Source organism: Euprymna scolopes, chromosome 6 (genome assembly GCF_053919585.1).
Source record: "Euprymna scolopes isolate OS-2025 chromosome 6, ASM5391958v1, whole genome shotgun sequence".
Lineage (NCBI taxonomy): Eukaryota > Metazoa > Mollusca > Cephalopoda > Sepiida > Sepiolidae > Euprymna > Euprymna scolopes.
Window position 1 is genome coordinate 150,325,731 of NC_136487.1, and position 12,918 is coordinate 150,338,648.

A 12,918-nucleotide genomic window follows, 5' to 3' on the forward strand; every position below is an offset into this window, starting at 1 on the left:
CTTATTTTATTTATTGATCTTTTCTCTTCAATTTGTGATATATAAATCTGAGGTGAGAAAATTATTTTCATTTTAATAGACATTTCAAAATGGCGGGGGAGGTGAATTTTTTAAAAAAAAAACGTCTGTCTAGAATATTATATTCGGTTTATTGGAAAGAGCATAAAATTTTGCATTAAACCTGCAAATATTGTAAAAATTGAACCAATAGAAAAATTTTTATAGATTTTTAAATTGAAAAAATTTAACTTGTAACATTCAATTCATTTTATTACACAACCAGCCCTATACCGATTAAGTGGCATACCACCACCTAAAGTCCGCCAGGATATAATTGCGAGAATTGAGCATACTAAACAACTCGAAGACCCCAGACATCCTCTCTATGGCTACTCGGAGGTGGCTAGACGACTTGTGTCCCAGCGAAGCTTTGCCACAGTGGAGGAACTACCGGACACTCCTACATCCTCTTACCGGCTGCAGATGTGGAGAGAGGTAGACCCTCAGTCTACAACTATAGCACTGCCAGAGCCCAGTGAAACCTTACCACCTGGCACACACCTGTCCCGTTCAGAGTGGGTCACTCTGAATAGGGCAAGGGCAAAAGTTGCAAAAACTGGCGACAACCTCCTCGTGGGGTTACTCTACAACTGCTGAATGCCCCTGTGGTGCCCAAGTTCAGACCATCGAGCACATTTTAACATCTTGCTCACTGGGACCCAACTGCGCAGACAAAGATCTCAGTGTTGGTAATGAAACTGCATGCCGCTGGTTGAAGAGATGGAGCGATAAGATATGAATGAATTACATAAAAAATGGCCGCATGACGCACGCAGGCACTTTGTAAACACCGTTTTTTTTTTACATAAAAAATAATATTTCTATTATTTTTCAGAAAACTTTAATAGTTTATTTTGGAAGTATATTCCATAAAGAAATTAAACAAACCACTTTAAAAAGAGAAATTAGGAGTTTTGTATATTTTATTCACAGTTTTGTGTTAAGGGTGTGAAAAATTCCCAAAAAATTCTGACACACCTAACGGCGCCCCCCCCCCCTTAAAAATGTTAAATATTTATTTATTTTTTGTTTTGTTTTTGATAATCTGGTAGATTAGTGACTATCCAATAACAATCTGCTAAAAAAAATGTAAAAAAAAAAGACAAAAATAAATTAATACAGAAGGGTGTACTGCTTCCAGACATGTGCCACACAAATTAATTTAAACAAATTGTTTTGGATTATATTAATCTAAAAAATATATATCAGAGCTTACTGAGGCCAAGTCGCTTTCTGATTTCCGTGGTAAAAAAAATAATTACATTTTTTTTTCTTTTAAATTTTTATAGTGAAAATAAAATCAGTGTTTTATATATGTATATACGAATATATATATAATATATATGTGTGTGTGTATGTATATATATATATGTTTGTGTGTATATGTGTATATATGTGTGTGTGTGTATATATATATATATATATATGTGTGTGCGTGTGCATATATATACATGTATATATGTGTGTATGTGTATATATATATATATATATATATATATATATATATACTTAGAGGTATAAGTGGTAAAAAACAGGATAAAAACTGCTCAATATGTTGGTAGAGCTGAATGTTTTTTTTTTATTTTGCAACCTCAAAATATTTACTCAATCCATTACAATTGTTTCTGCAGACAAGGAATTCCCTCCTCGGGTGTTTTGTATCGAACTGGGGAACCGGACGAAATGTTGTAACTATAACAACCAAGATGACGAAGTCAGTCCGACAATCTCAATCAATGAAAACACCTCATCTCAAAAATACAGACAATTACTAAGGAATTCCCTGTCTGTTTCTTCAGATGGTAAAAGTCAAAATTAGAAAGGAAGAAGATATGCTTCTTTGTGGACACATTTACTAATTACACACTTTAACATTATTACCTTACCCACTTTAGCTTGACTTACAAAAAATTACAATTGCTCCTACCTTCCTCATCTTTTATATAATTTTAAACCGTTCCATATCTAATTATGTATACTATTTTGTAACCAAACACCACTATTTCTAATCGTTTGTATATGCAATTCCCATTAAACTCCACACCATTTTATAGTGTCACTTTTATACCTTTTTAGTTTAGTTAGTTTTTATAAATATCCTTATTTTTTAGTCTTTGTCTGCATACCTTTAAGCCCATATATTTTTTGAACCCCCCCCCCTTTCATATCAAATACTCACCCAACAAAATTCTCCATTTTTAAAACCCTAAAAATCACTCATTTTTTCTAATTATTAAACCTATATTCTTCTAACTATTCTAAATTGTTACTTGTATCATGCAATTGTCGTTAACCTAATACAAATAATAGGACGTATATTAAATGTAAATAACTGGACATATGTAAACTATCTACCATATAATTGCTTTCCTACTCAAAACTTCTACAGCTTTTTTATATAAGTTATATGGGACGTATGTTAAAATGTAATCAACTAGACGCATTGCAGCTATGAAAAACATCCCCTAAAAACTTTTCACTTTTTCACTTTATATAAACCCCTCACACCCCCCGACAATATCTTTGTTGACACATGTTTTTTTACTTATTTCAAATATGTTAATCCACACCTGTAACTTCTTTTAATTCAACTGATTTTTTTCCATGGCACATATCTATGTTTCTTTCTTTCCTTCTTTTTCTATCTCCTCTTTATATAATTAATTTTTTATAATTATATTTTTCTCTATATATATATATTTCTCTTGTTTCCCAAAAAATCATATCTTCTTCCCTTATTATTAGACTACTAATATATATATATATATATATATATATATATTAGTAGTCTAATGAAGTGTGTATATATATATATATATATATATATATATGGTGTAGTATGATAATTATACTACACTATATATATGCCTATATATACATATATATATATCCACACACATATATATATATATATGTATATTTTGGCAGCAAGTCATTATTTAGACACGACAGTTATTCCTTTTTCCGATATTTCTGGATAGCTTTTCTATTTGCCGAGCAGTGTTTTTAATTTTGACAGGCATATATATATATATATAGAATGGCGCCCAAATGTTGTTCAGCCATATTTTTCTCAAACGCTTTCTATCAGTGCATCCGATTATCGTAAAGAGCAATTGTTTTTGTTTATTTTTCCTCTGATGCTTGGTGTATTTATAATTTTTATTGGCTATGAAGATGGGTGCAGGAGGGTTGGCAGCCAATTATTTTTATTTTATGTTTTTTTTTTTTAGTTTCGATTTTCCTATTTTATAGTTTATTAATTTAGTTTCATGTTAGTTAGTAAATACTGTTAGTATATTTGTCCCGGTGTTAAATGAGATCCAGTTAAAAAGAGCTGTAGTTTTTTTATAAGTATGGCTTCTATATAGAAGCATATATACATATAATCTGCAAAATTATGTTATTGATGCATGTTTAGTCACATACATGTCAGATGTTTACCTTGAAAAAATTATAAAAGTATAATTTTATACAACATACATGGTTCATGTAACTGACACGCTTGTATAGATACCGATATAGATGCACATAATTGCATGATATTTACATACTAGCTGTACCCTGACATGCTTTGCTGTGGCTTGATTTGGTGTAATGGGATAATCTCCATCACCACGGTTTAGCACCCGGAAATCTACCAAAGAAATATGTTGTTTTATGTGAACGCGAGATGGACGTTTCCAAGCCAAAAAAAAAAAGAAGAAAAAGGGAGAAAAATAGAAAATAAACGGTGAAAATAGAGAGAAAGCCATCGAACAAAGCGAAATATAACAGAAATGATTTATATGTTTATTTAAAAAAAAAAAAAGAGAACGACCAAACAGCAAAGAAATGGAAGAAAAAGGAAAGATTCGTTTAGTGTAAAAAAATCCGGCTGTTTTACAAAGAAAGAAACCATGTTAAACTTGCTGAAGGAAGAGAGAAAACGGAAAGAGAGAAGAAATAACAAAAGAACATGGAAAGATCGTGGAAACAGAAACATAAGTAAAAAAAAAAAAAAGAAATAAAAAGAAAAAGAAACGATGGTAAACTTGGTGAAAAAGAGAACAGAAAGAGAGAAATTAATTTGTAAAATGGAAAGATCGGCAAAACGAAAAACAGAGAAAAGAAACATACAAAACCCAATTAAAATACAATAAAGAAAAACAAAAGAAACGATGTTATAAATGGAGCAGAACGCGAAATAAAAAGGAATTGAAGTAAAAAATAATTTTTATTTTAAGGAAAGAAAATGTAATGTTTTGTTTTGTTTTTGTTTTTATTTTGAATCACCGTAAAAGTAAGAGTGGTACGTTTCACCTGAATTGCAGTCCGGTGTTCACCCGTAATTGTCTCCTGTGAACGGTCAAGGCTGATGTAAATGGGTGGCGGTGGAAGTATGAATTTATTAGAGAGAGAAGAATTTACTACTTCCATTGATCGTAACAGGTTTTGGCAGTGAACTCTCACCAGATAAAATATAGGAAGCTCCGATCAGCGAGGTAGTGGATAGGTAATATGCCTATAACATACATCAGACAGCGTGATGCAGTTTGTGTACAGTACATCTGCATAAAATCTCTAGATTTTCAATCCTATTAAGGTCAAACTCGGAGGGGAAAAATGAGTTAATTTTATATATATATATATATATATTTTATATATATACTAGCTGTACCCTGGCACGCTTTGCTGTGGCTCAATTTGGTGTAATGGAAGAATCTCCATCACTGCAGTTTTAGCACGCGGAAATCTACCAAAGAAATATGTTGTTATATACAAACGCGAGATGGACGTTTCCAAGCCAAAAAAAAGAATAGAAAAAAAAAAAGGGTTAAAAGAAATAAACAATGAAAATAGAGAGAAAGCTATCGAACAGTGAACTGTAACAGAAATGATTTATGACATGTTTATTTAAGAAAAAAAAGTGATTTTTGTAGTCTGTTTGTGTAGTGTATAATTAAGTCTTAGATTTAGAAACTGAACAATTCACAGTGAGAGTATGAACACCAGATAAACTGAAAGAGTGTCAACGTGTGAGATGATATGATAATAGACATTAAGAGACAATATGTAACGTAATAATTTTGTTTTATTTTGTACTTACTGTTTTTTATCTTCAATCAATCGTATTATATGGTGTTTATATTTTTTTCTAATATTTCGATGGTGATACCTCCTTTTCAAAGTACTTCATATGGCAAGCATGTGTGTGAATATTACTGAATATTAAAAAAATAATTATCAACTATACAACTCAGAGAATATATTGCTTTTTGTTACTTATAATAGATATCAAAAATCATATTTGATATCGAAATATATCAGAATATATATATATATATATATATATATATACATACATAAAATATATAATGCATGCATGTCTATCTGTATGTATAAAATTGTTTTGTTTTTGTTCATTTTTCGTTTGAATTTTTGTGAGATTTTCATTTAGTTTTTCTGTAGTTTGAAAATAAAATATATATAATATCAAAATGTCTTGTTAATAATAATTACAATATTTTACTTGTTTTGTTCACAGAGATAATTAAGAGTTCGCACTTTCAGTCATTTTGTTGTTTTTTTCACCTACAACTAATAACTTCCATTACAGCAGACTTTTCTTTAAACAATTGGTTGTTTTTTTTTTGTTTTAATGTTGAACTTTGAATCAAATATATACCAATAAATATAGATATGTACATATATGCTTTTATATATATATATGTACCAATTGGCTATATACATATCATTGACTTTTTCCTCAAAATATTTCTGAAAGAACTCTTCACATGAATTGTTTCTATTCTAATATTTCATGACTAAAACTCATTTTTAATTTGATCTTTATGCATTAACCAGCAAATGCATAGAAATGCTAATATCTAGAATTTCTGTCCGATTATTTTGCTGACAGTTTTCCTCTGATGAGAAGAACTACGGATTAAAGATTACCTAACAACAGTTTTGGAATATTCTGCCGAATAATAAAAACTAATTGTAAATTTCTATTTTACAGCTTTGTTATTATACATATATTTATATATATATATATATATATAAAGTGCTTTCCAAAAGTAATGCCTCCTATTTTATATACCATCCAAACTAGGCATTGCAAATTGCATTGTTATGATGACTGAATTTATGCATTCATGACCTGTAAGTTTCATCTTTCCGTTACATATATTGACGGTGCGAGACTCTAAGAAAGCAATCCCTGTCATAGATGTGTGTCAGAAGCAGAAATATCTCATTGAATCCATTGCAAAAGTGCATTGAAAATAGTGGTGACTATGTAAAAAAATAAATTACGGAGCACAAAGATGGGTGTTTTAATGATACCACTTCTTCGTAGCTCTTAAATTTTTTGAGTTATATCACCTACAAAAATAGAATCTAAGAGAATGATTTTGTATCTTGAGTTGAAATTTTGAAGGAAATTCTTGGCCTGAAGACGTAGTCTCCCCAATAACGGGTGATTAGAGGAACATGTATGCACATATGTAGCCATCAATGTTTGTATAAATAAATTTACTATACCTGCTCTGTTAACTCATTGAGCACTTTTTGGTTCAGTACTTCTAGGAAACTAAGCTACACTGCCATAATATATATATATATAACATGTCAGTGTGCTAGAACGTTTTCATCCTAAATTCTATGCAATTATGTAGAAACTATGCATAGACATAGAGAAGGAGGTGTTTGCTTGATTGAAACCCACAAGTCCCATAACAGTCCTTCAGCTCACCTTGCTCAAAGAGGCACATACACCCAACTGACGCAAGTCCTCAGAAAAATCAACTTTTCAATTAACCACCAAAAGGCTGACTGACTTCATCCATTCTGATCTCCTGGAATCTCTCCACCCCCAACTGAATTTTGGCCTTTGTAAGTCAACCACCCAGAAGTTAACTACTCTAGATATCTGATAGGCAGTGTCCACTCAAGGAAGTTTATCTGGAGCCTATCTAAGAATATTACTTTTACAAAATAGATTGATCTTTGCATGACTCCACATTCAATACAGTGTTTATTTTATTTCTAACTAACCAGGCCATCCGGTATTGCCTGGTCATAAAATATGCATAAATATTATATTTTTATTAATGCAGAATTCTTATTTATTATGAACAGAAATACTGTAGGTATTAAACATAATGTTAAATTCCTTAAAAAAGAAACTGAGACGTGTGCATGCAAGCATAATTTTTCTAAACAGTTCACTTTTTGAAAGTAAAAGAAAAATTACTCAAGCTGAGATTGAAACCAAAGCCTAAAGACAGCAAGTTAAGTATGATAACCATTAGACCAGCATGACACGTTCTTTAAAAAGTGTTTTCAAACTACTTATTAACAGAAGTAACCTGTAACATGAACTATTCACGTATGCACATTCGTGAAACAGTTAGCAAACATAAAAATACGATGACTCCCACATAAGTTTTTCAATTTTGACTCCTTAGCAGCCCTTTTTTACTGAATGAAAACCAATTAAAAAATTTTCCACATGTCTAAATATCCTATATACCAAATTTCAAGTCTAAATAAAAAAAAAAAATTCAGTATATAGGTTGAGTAGCGTCCTCGTCCACATATTCTCACTTTTATAGATAAAGAAAACATTTCTTGGGTGGTCAGACTCTGGCCAAAAATATTTCTAATTCTATGCCCCACCCGACATTCTCCTTTGATTAACCATTTATCACCTGCAACATCTACCATTTATATGCATCACTAAAACATGCAGTTCAGCACAGGCTTACAATCTTGCAAACAAGAATAGTCTAAACCTTGTAGATTACATAATAGTCAAGGAGTACATATTATGCATACATGTCTTCTAGTAGTTAAACTGTACAAGTATGCATACGTCAGTCATTTATATGATGTGTTTGTCTATAACCGTCTACTGTTGTGATCGTCTAATCTAGAGTCCGTTGTGTGTGTATGTACGTTTAAATAGAGTCCATAACGAGATACCTTTACAACACAAAGGATGAATAACAATTATTTGGGGTTTCACCATCTGGCCAATCAGGAACATATCTGGTCCATCTTTTTACCTTGTCTTGGCCGAAAGCTGCAATGGAAATTCTTCCCAAGAAATGACAGCGCCTGAGGTTTTATTTTCAGCAACTTTTTATTAGTGCTTTTTCCCTTTTGGAAAGTTACTACGCTGATTCTGACTATCGCCATTTCTGACTTCCTCTACTTGGGGCCATCACAATCTGAAGACCGTTTGTGCCCGCTCTCTTGATTCAAATTGACTTCATGTATCTCAGACTATATCCCCCTCTAAATGATGTCACTAGCACACGTCACTAAGACAATCACCTGATCCCTCCACATATCATTCTAAGCTGTCAACTAAATTACCACGCTAACACTTAAAGCCACATTTCAAAACTAATGCAAATAAATATCTATTCTAAATATTTGGACTACTAAAAAAAAAAAAAAAATACCCCAGCTAACAAAACCCTTTTGGCATACATAATCATGACAATTGTCAACCAATATTCAACAATTGCAGGTAATCGTATTACCGTCTTTATTCATTAAAATTAGAAATTTGATTATGGATTAACATAAGAGATGTCTGGATCAAATAGGTTTCAAGGACCCAGAAAATAAGAGGCAACTTTGGGTCTGGTTGATTTTCAATGTACGACATCTTTAAGCAAACAGGTAATAAACCAGAGTCGTTTGATTTTTCATCATAAAGTTTATTTTTTCTGAGGTCCTTGAAAGCCTAATTGATCCAGATGCCAAAGAAGTATAAATATGTTTTGTTCTTTTCAAATCAGTGATTTAATATTTTGTGGTTTCTGAATCTTTAAATACTTGGCGACAAGTCAAAACCAATGTTGCCTTTTATTTTTACTATACAAGGCATTACGTGATGAAGAGATGATGCTCTCTTTCAGCATCTAAAGTTCATTCTAAGCCACCCATCCAGCTGTGACAGATGTATATGAAGCTAAGATAAAATAAAAAGCTGAAAAATTTTCTAATCATATTGTATGGATCCAAAAATTATTTTGTTGGCATTGGGTTTCAATATTTTTCTAGAAAATAATCAGACTTCCATTTAACGCCAAAAGTCCCAGGGGACGTCAAATCCTGGTGAAAATGAACAAACAGTGCAGTTTTATCCCTTAATATGTAAATTTGAGTTCTGCACCATAAAATAAAAAATAAAAAATGACTAAGTCCCTCATTTGCCCCCTCCCAAGTTAGCACCAGAAGTCCCCAACTAACATATTTAACATACTTAAATTTGATTTCAACACCATGCAAAACTGCTAAATAGACTGTCACAGAAAATTTGGGACAAATATGGTAAAAATAGTCCCAAGAATGGAGTGTTTTTATTAACCCTAAAAGAGCGTCTGGGGCATACCCAGGAGTTATCGCGAGGTATAGACAAACAAAATTATACAGAAATCAGTTACAACTTTTCAGAAAGTTTTGTAAAAGATCAATTTTTTTTTTTAGTAAGCACAAAAGTGTCAATTTTAGCCATTTTAATCCGAAAGGTATTCCTACGGGTGCAACCGGAGTTTTCCCGGAAAATCTGTTCTGTTATCATGTTTAATGTTTGTGCAAAATTTCAAAAAATTCCAATGCGTAATTATTGAGAAAAGTGCGGACAGACGAAGGTGAATTTACAGGTCCACCCTCCTTTTGTTGGGGGGGGGGGGCTTTTTTAAGCAAAGCAAACTTTCCTTATAAACAATCATCTTTATAATTAATATATGGAGTAAAGATTTCTTGCTGTTTCAGTTTTTACATGAAACTCAAATTTAGCGGCCATTTTCTTTCTGAGTCATCATGTCTACACATGACCATTTGTACTATAATTCTCATGTTTCAGCCAATGTAAACTTTGACTTTCTTCAGGTGCACCTTTTGAACTTTGGAATTTTTACTTTAAACTCAGTAACCTATACAAAATGTCAAACCTAAACTCGTCAAATAGAGTAGATTGTTCTCATTCTCTCAGGTACGATTGGATAGATAATTATCTTAGTTATCAGTTGTAGTAAGGATTGAAATCTCAACCTTCAGAAACTTGATTAACCATCCATTTTTAGGGACAAGAGCTCAGTTCGAAATTCCATGCAACTTGGTAAAGATTACCAAAATTTAAGAATATTCATTTGAAGAAGGTTGGAAGTTACATCAGCAGAAAAAAAAAAATAAAAATACTAGTTCAAATATTCCATAAACCATGTCAAGAACAGACAGACAAAAAAAAAAAAAAAAAAAATTTTTTTAAACTCTTTATTTAATCCACGAGAGTAGAGTGTTCTCGTTCTGTCAGCCATGACAGAATGGAAGCATTAATTCTTTATCTTCATTATCACCTGTAGTAAGGATTGAAACCTCAACTGATAGAAGACTTATTTAAAATAGATTGTTAATCATGAGCATTTACTGGTGCGCCAGGGTTCAGTGTGAAATTCTGTGTAAGTTGCTAAGTTCAACATAAAGATTCCCAGGTTTAAGAATATGCACCCGTTAGAACACAGAAGTAGAAGACAAGGGGAGTAACTCTTTACCTCTTTTGGCAAAATCAGCTTGTGACTTCTCACGAGATTAACAACTATGAGGGGCAGAGTAAAGGGAAGCCGAGTGACTTTCAAGATGGAGAAATAAGTTATCATACTTGGACTATTAACCCTTTTCTGTATTATGTTTGATTTGTACTAATATGTTTGTCTTAATAAATGTGCCTTACAAAGCAACGGTGAGCAATCATCTTATTTTTTCCAAATTTTAAATGGACTATTTCTTCTCACCATGTGCTGCGCGCACACACACACACACACACACACACACACACAGGCTGGACAACCTACAATAAGACATTTTACATTATATTGATGCTAGCGTACCCTACTATATAACAGCACCTGAAGAAGGTTGGAAGTTGCATTGACCAATAAGATAAAAATAGTAATCAATTCCAAAAACAATGTCAAGAACACAAACAAAAATAACAATGCAAAAATAAAAAAAAACTCAAAGATTAAAAAGAAAGAAAAAAAATGCTTTGTAATATAAACTTTATTTCTTCATATGAAGAATGTTACTAGATCTTGAAGTGACAAGCTTAGAGCATCAAAGTCTTTCTACTGACCATCCAAGCTACTATGGTACCACCAGAAGATATCAAAACATAAAATGATAGCTTTTTTTTCCTTTTCAATGTGGCAGCACATCTTCAAGATAGTAGGCACATTTTTCAGCATTTTACTAAACTCACCAGAATATTAAAAAATTCCCAAATCCACTTTCTTAGAAAAAAAAAAAAAGATCCAGATACAATCCGTCTTGAAAATTGCGATCAATTATTTTTCAGATGAAAAATATTACACTATTCAAATAAATGCTTGGTTTGTCTGAAGGGTCAAAACAGTCGCATCAGATCAGCGAATAAAACAGTTAAATATTTAAGTAAAATACAAATTTAAACATTAGAAAAAAGCAGCAGCATTTATTACTAAGGATGGAATCCAAAGAAATAACTGAGATTTATCTAAAATTTATTTCTTGGGTAAATAATTTGGTGTTCGGCAAATTTCTACAACAATTCATCTACAATAATATACCTTCAAATTCAATTCACCTAATAGCTGTAATTACATCTTTAATACCTAAAATTAATGCAAAAAATTCTTTGAAAAAGGAAAATCAGTACATTTTTCTGAATACATCTATATAATAAAGTAAAGTCAGTTGAATTAGATTTTTGTCATCAATACTTTTCTTCCTACAAAAATCAGTATTTGATTTTGGTTCATCAGTTATTTAGGTTGATTGTTGCAGCATTTTGTTAAGAAATATAAACCAGTTCCTTATAGAAAATACTTTGATCGAATCAGAACTTTTACACATGTTCACCATCTTAAAATATAAAAAAAAAAAAAAGTGGATGTAACTACTTAGTCAATACAGAGTTACTTCCCATATTTTGAAAAAAAAAAGCATACTTAAAAAAATGTGAAGACAAATTGTACCAGTAGATATATTGAAAGAGTTCAATTGTATTGATAGACAAATTGTCATAGATAAATTTACCTAGAACCAAAATTTGCTGGTCATGAACTAATTTGAAATATATGAATATATGCATAAATATTTTAAGTGAGTCAATAAATGAAACCATTGCATCAGTGATAAAAAAAAAAAAAAAAAAATATAAAAAATATCAATATTTTTTTAAAAAGTAATTTCCAAAAAATAATCTGCTTCGTTATTCATGATGTTGGGAGAAATATTATCCTAACTTGTGTTTTTGTTTACACATTAGAGAAAACTGATTAAAGTAATGTTTTCCGATTAAAATTAAATAATGATCAAAGCCGTTGTTAGTTTTAAATTTAAAATGCTATCTTACTTTATAAGTTTTTTTTGTTTTTTTTTCAAATAAATAAATAAATAGAAAAAACATTTGGTTTTTTTTTCTCCATTTATTTTGTCTTAAAATGTTGGTTTCTTGTTTATATATATATATATATATATATATATATATATATATATATATATATAAGTTATCAAGAAAATGAGGATGGTATTTCTTCCACCACCATGATGATTTATCATCAGACATGCAGAGTGACTCGTTTGTCCCCATATTGGATATAATCAAAGCATGGAACATAAATTTTCCAAATGTCATTGTTATTATTCCCTGTAAAGCCACACAAAACAAACAGCTTCCAAGAAGAAAAAAATGGGAAATAACTGTAGTAAATCTTTTTCATTTATTCATTGATGATATGCTTCCTTGGGGCTTTAACAATTTGATTTGTGCAGAAAAACAATGAAAATAATACAATTTCATTAAAAAGCAAAATT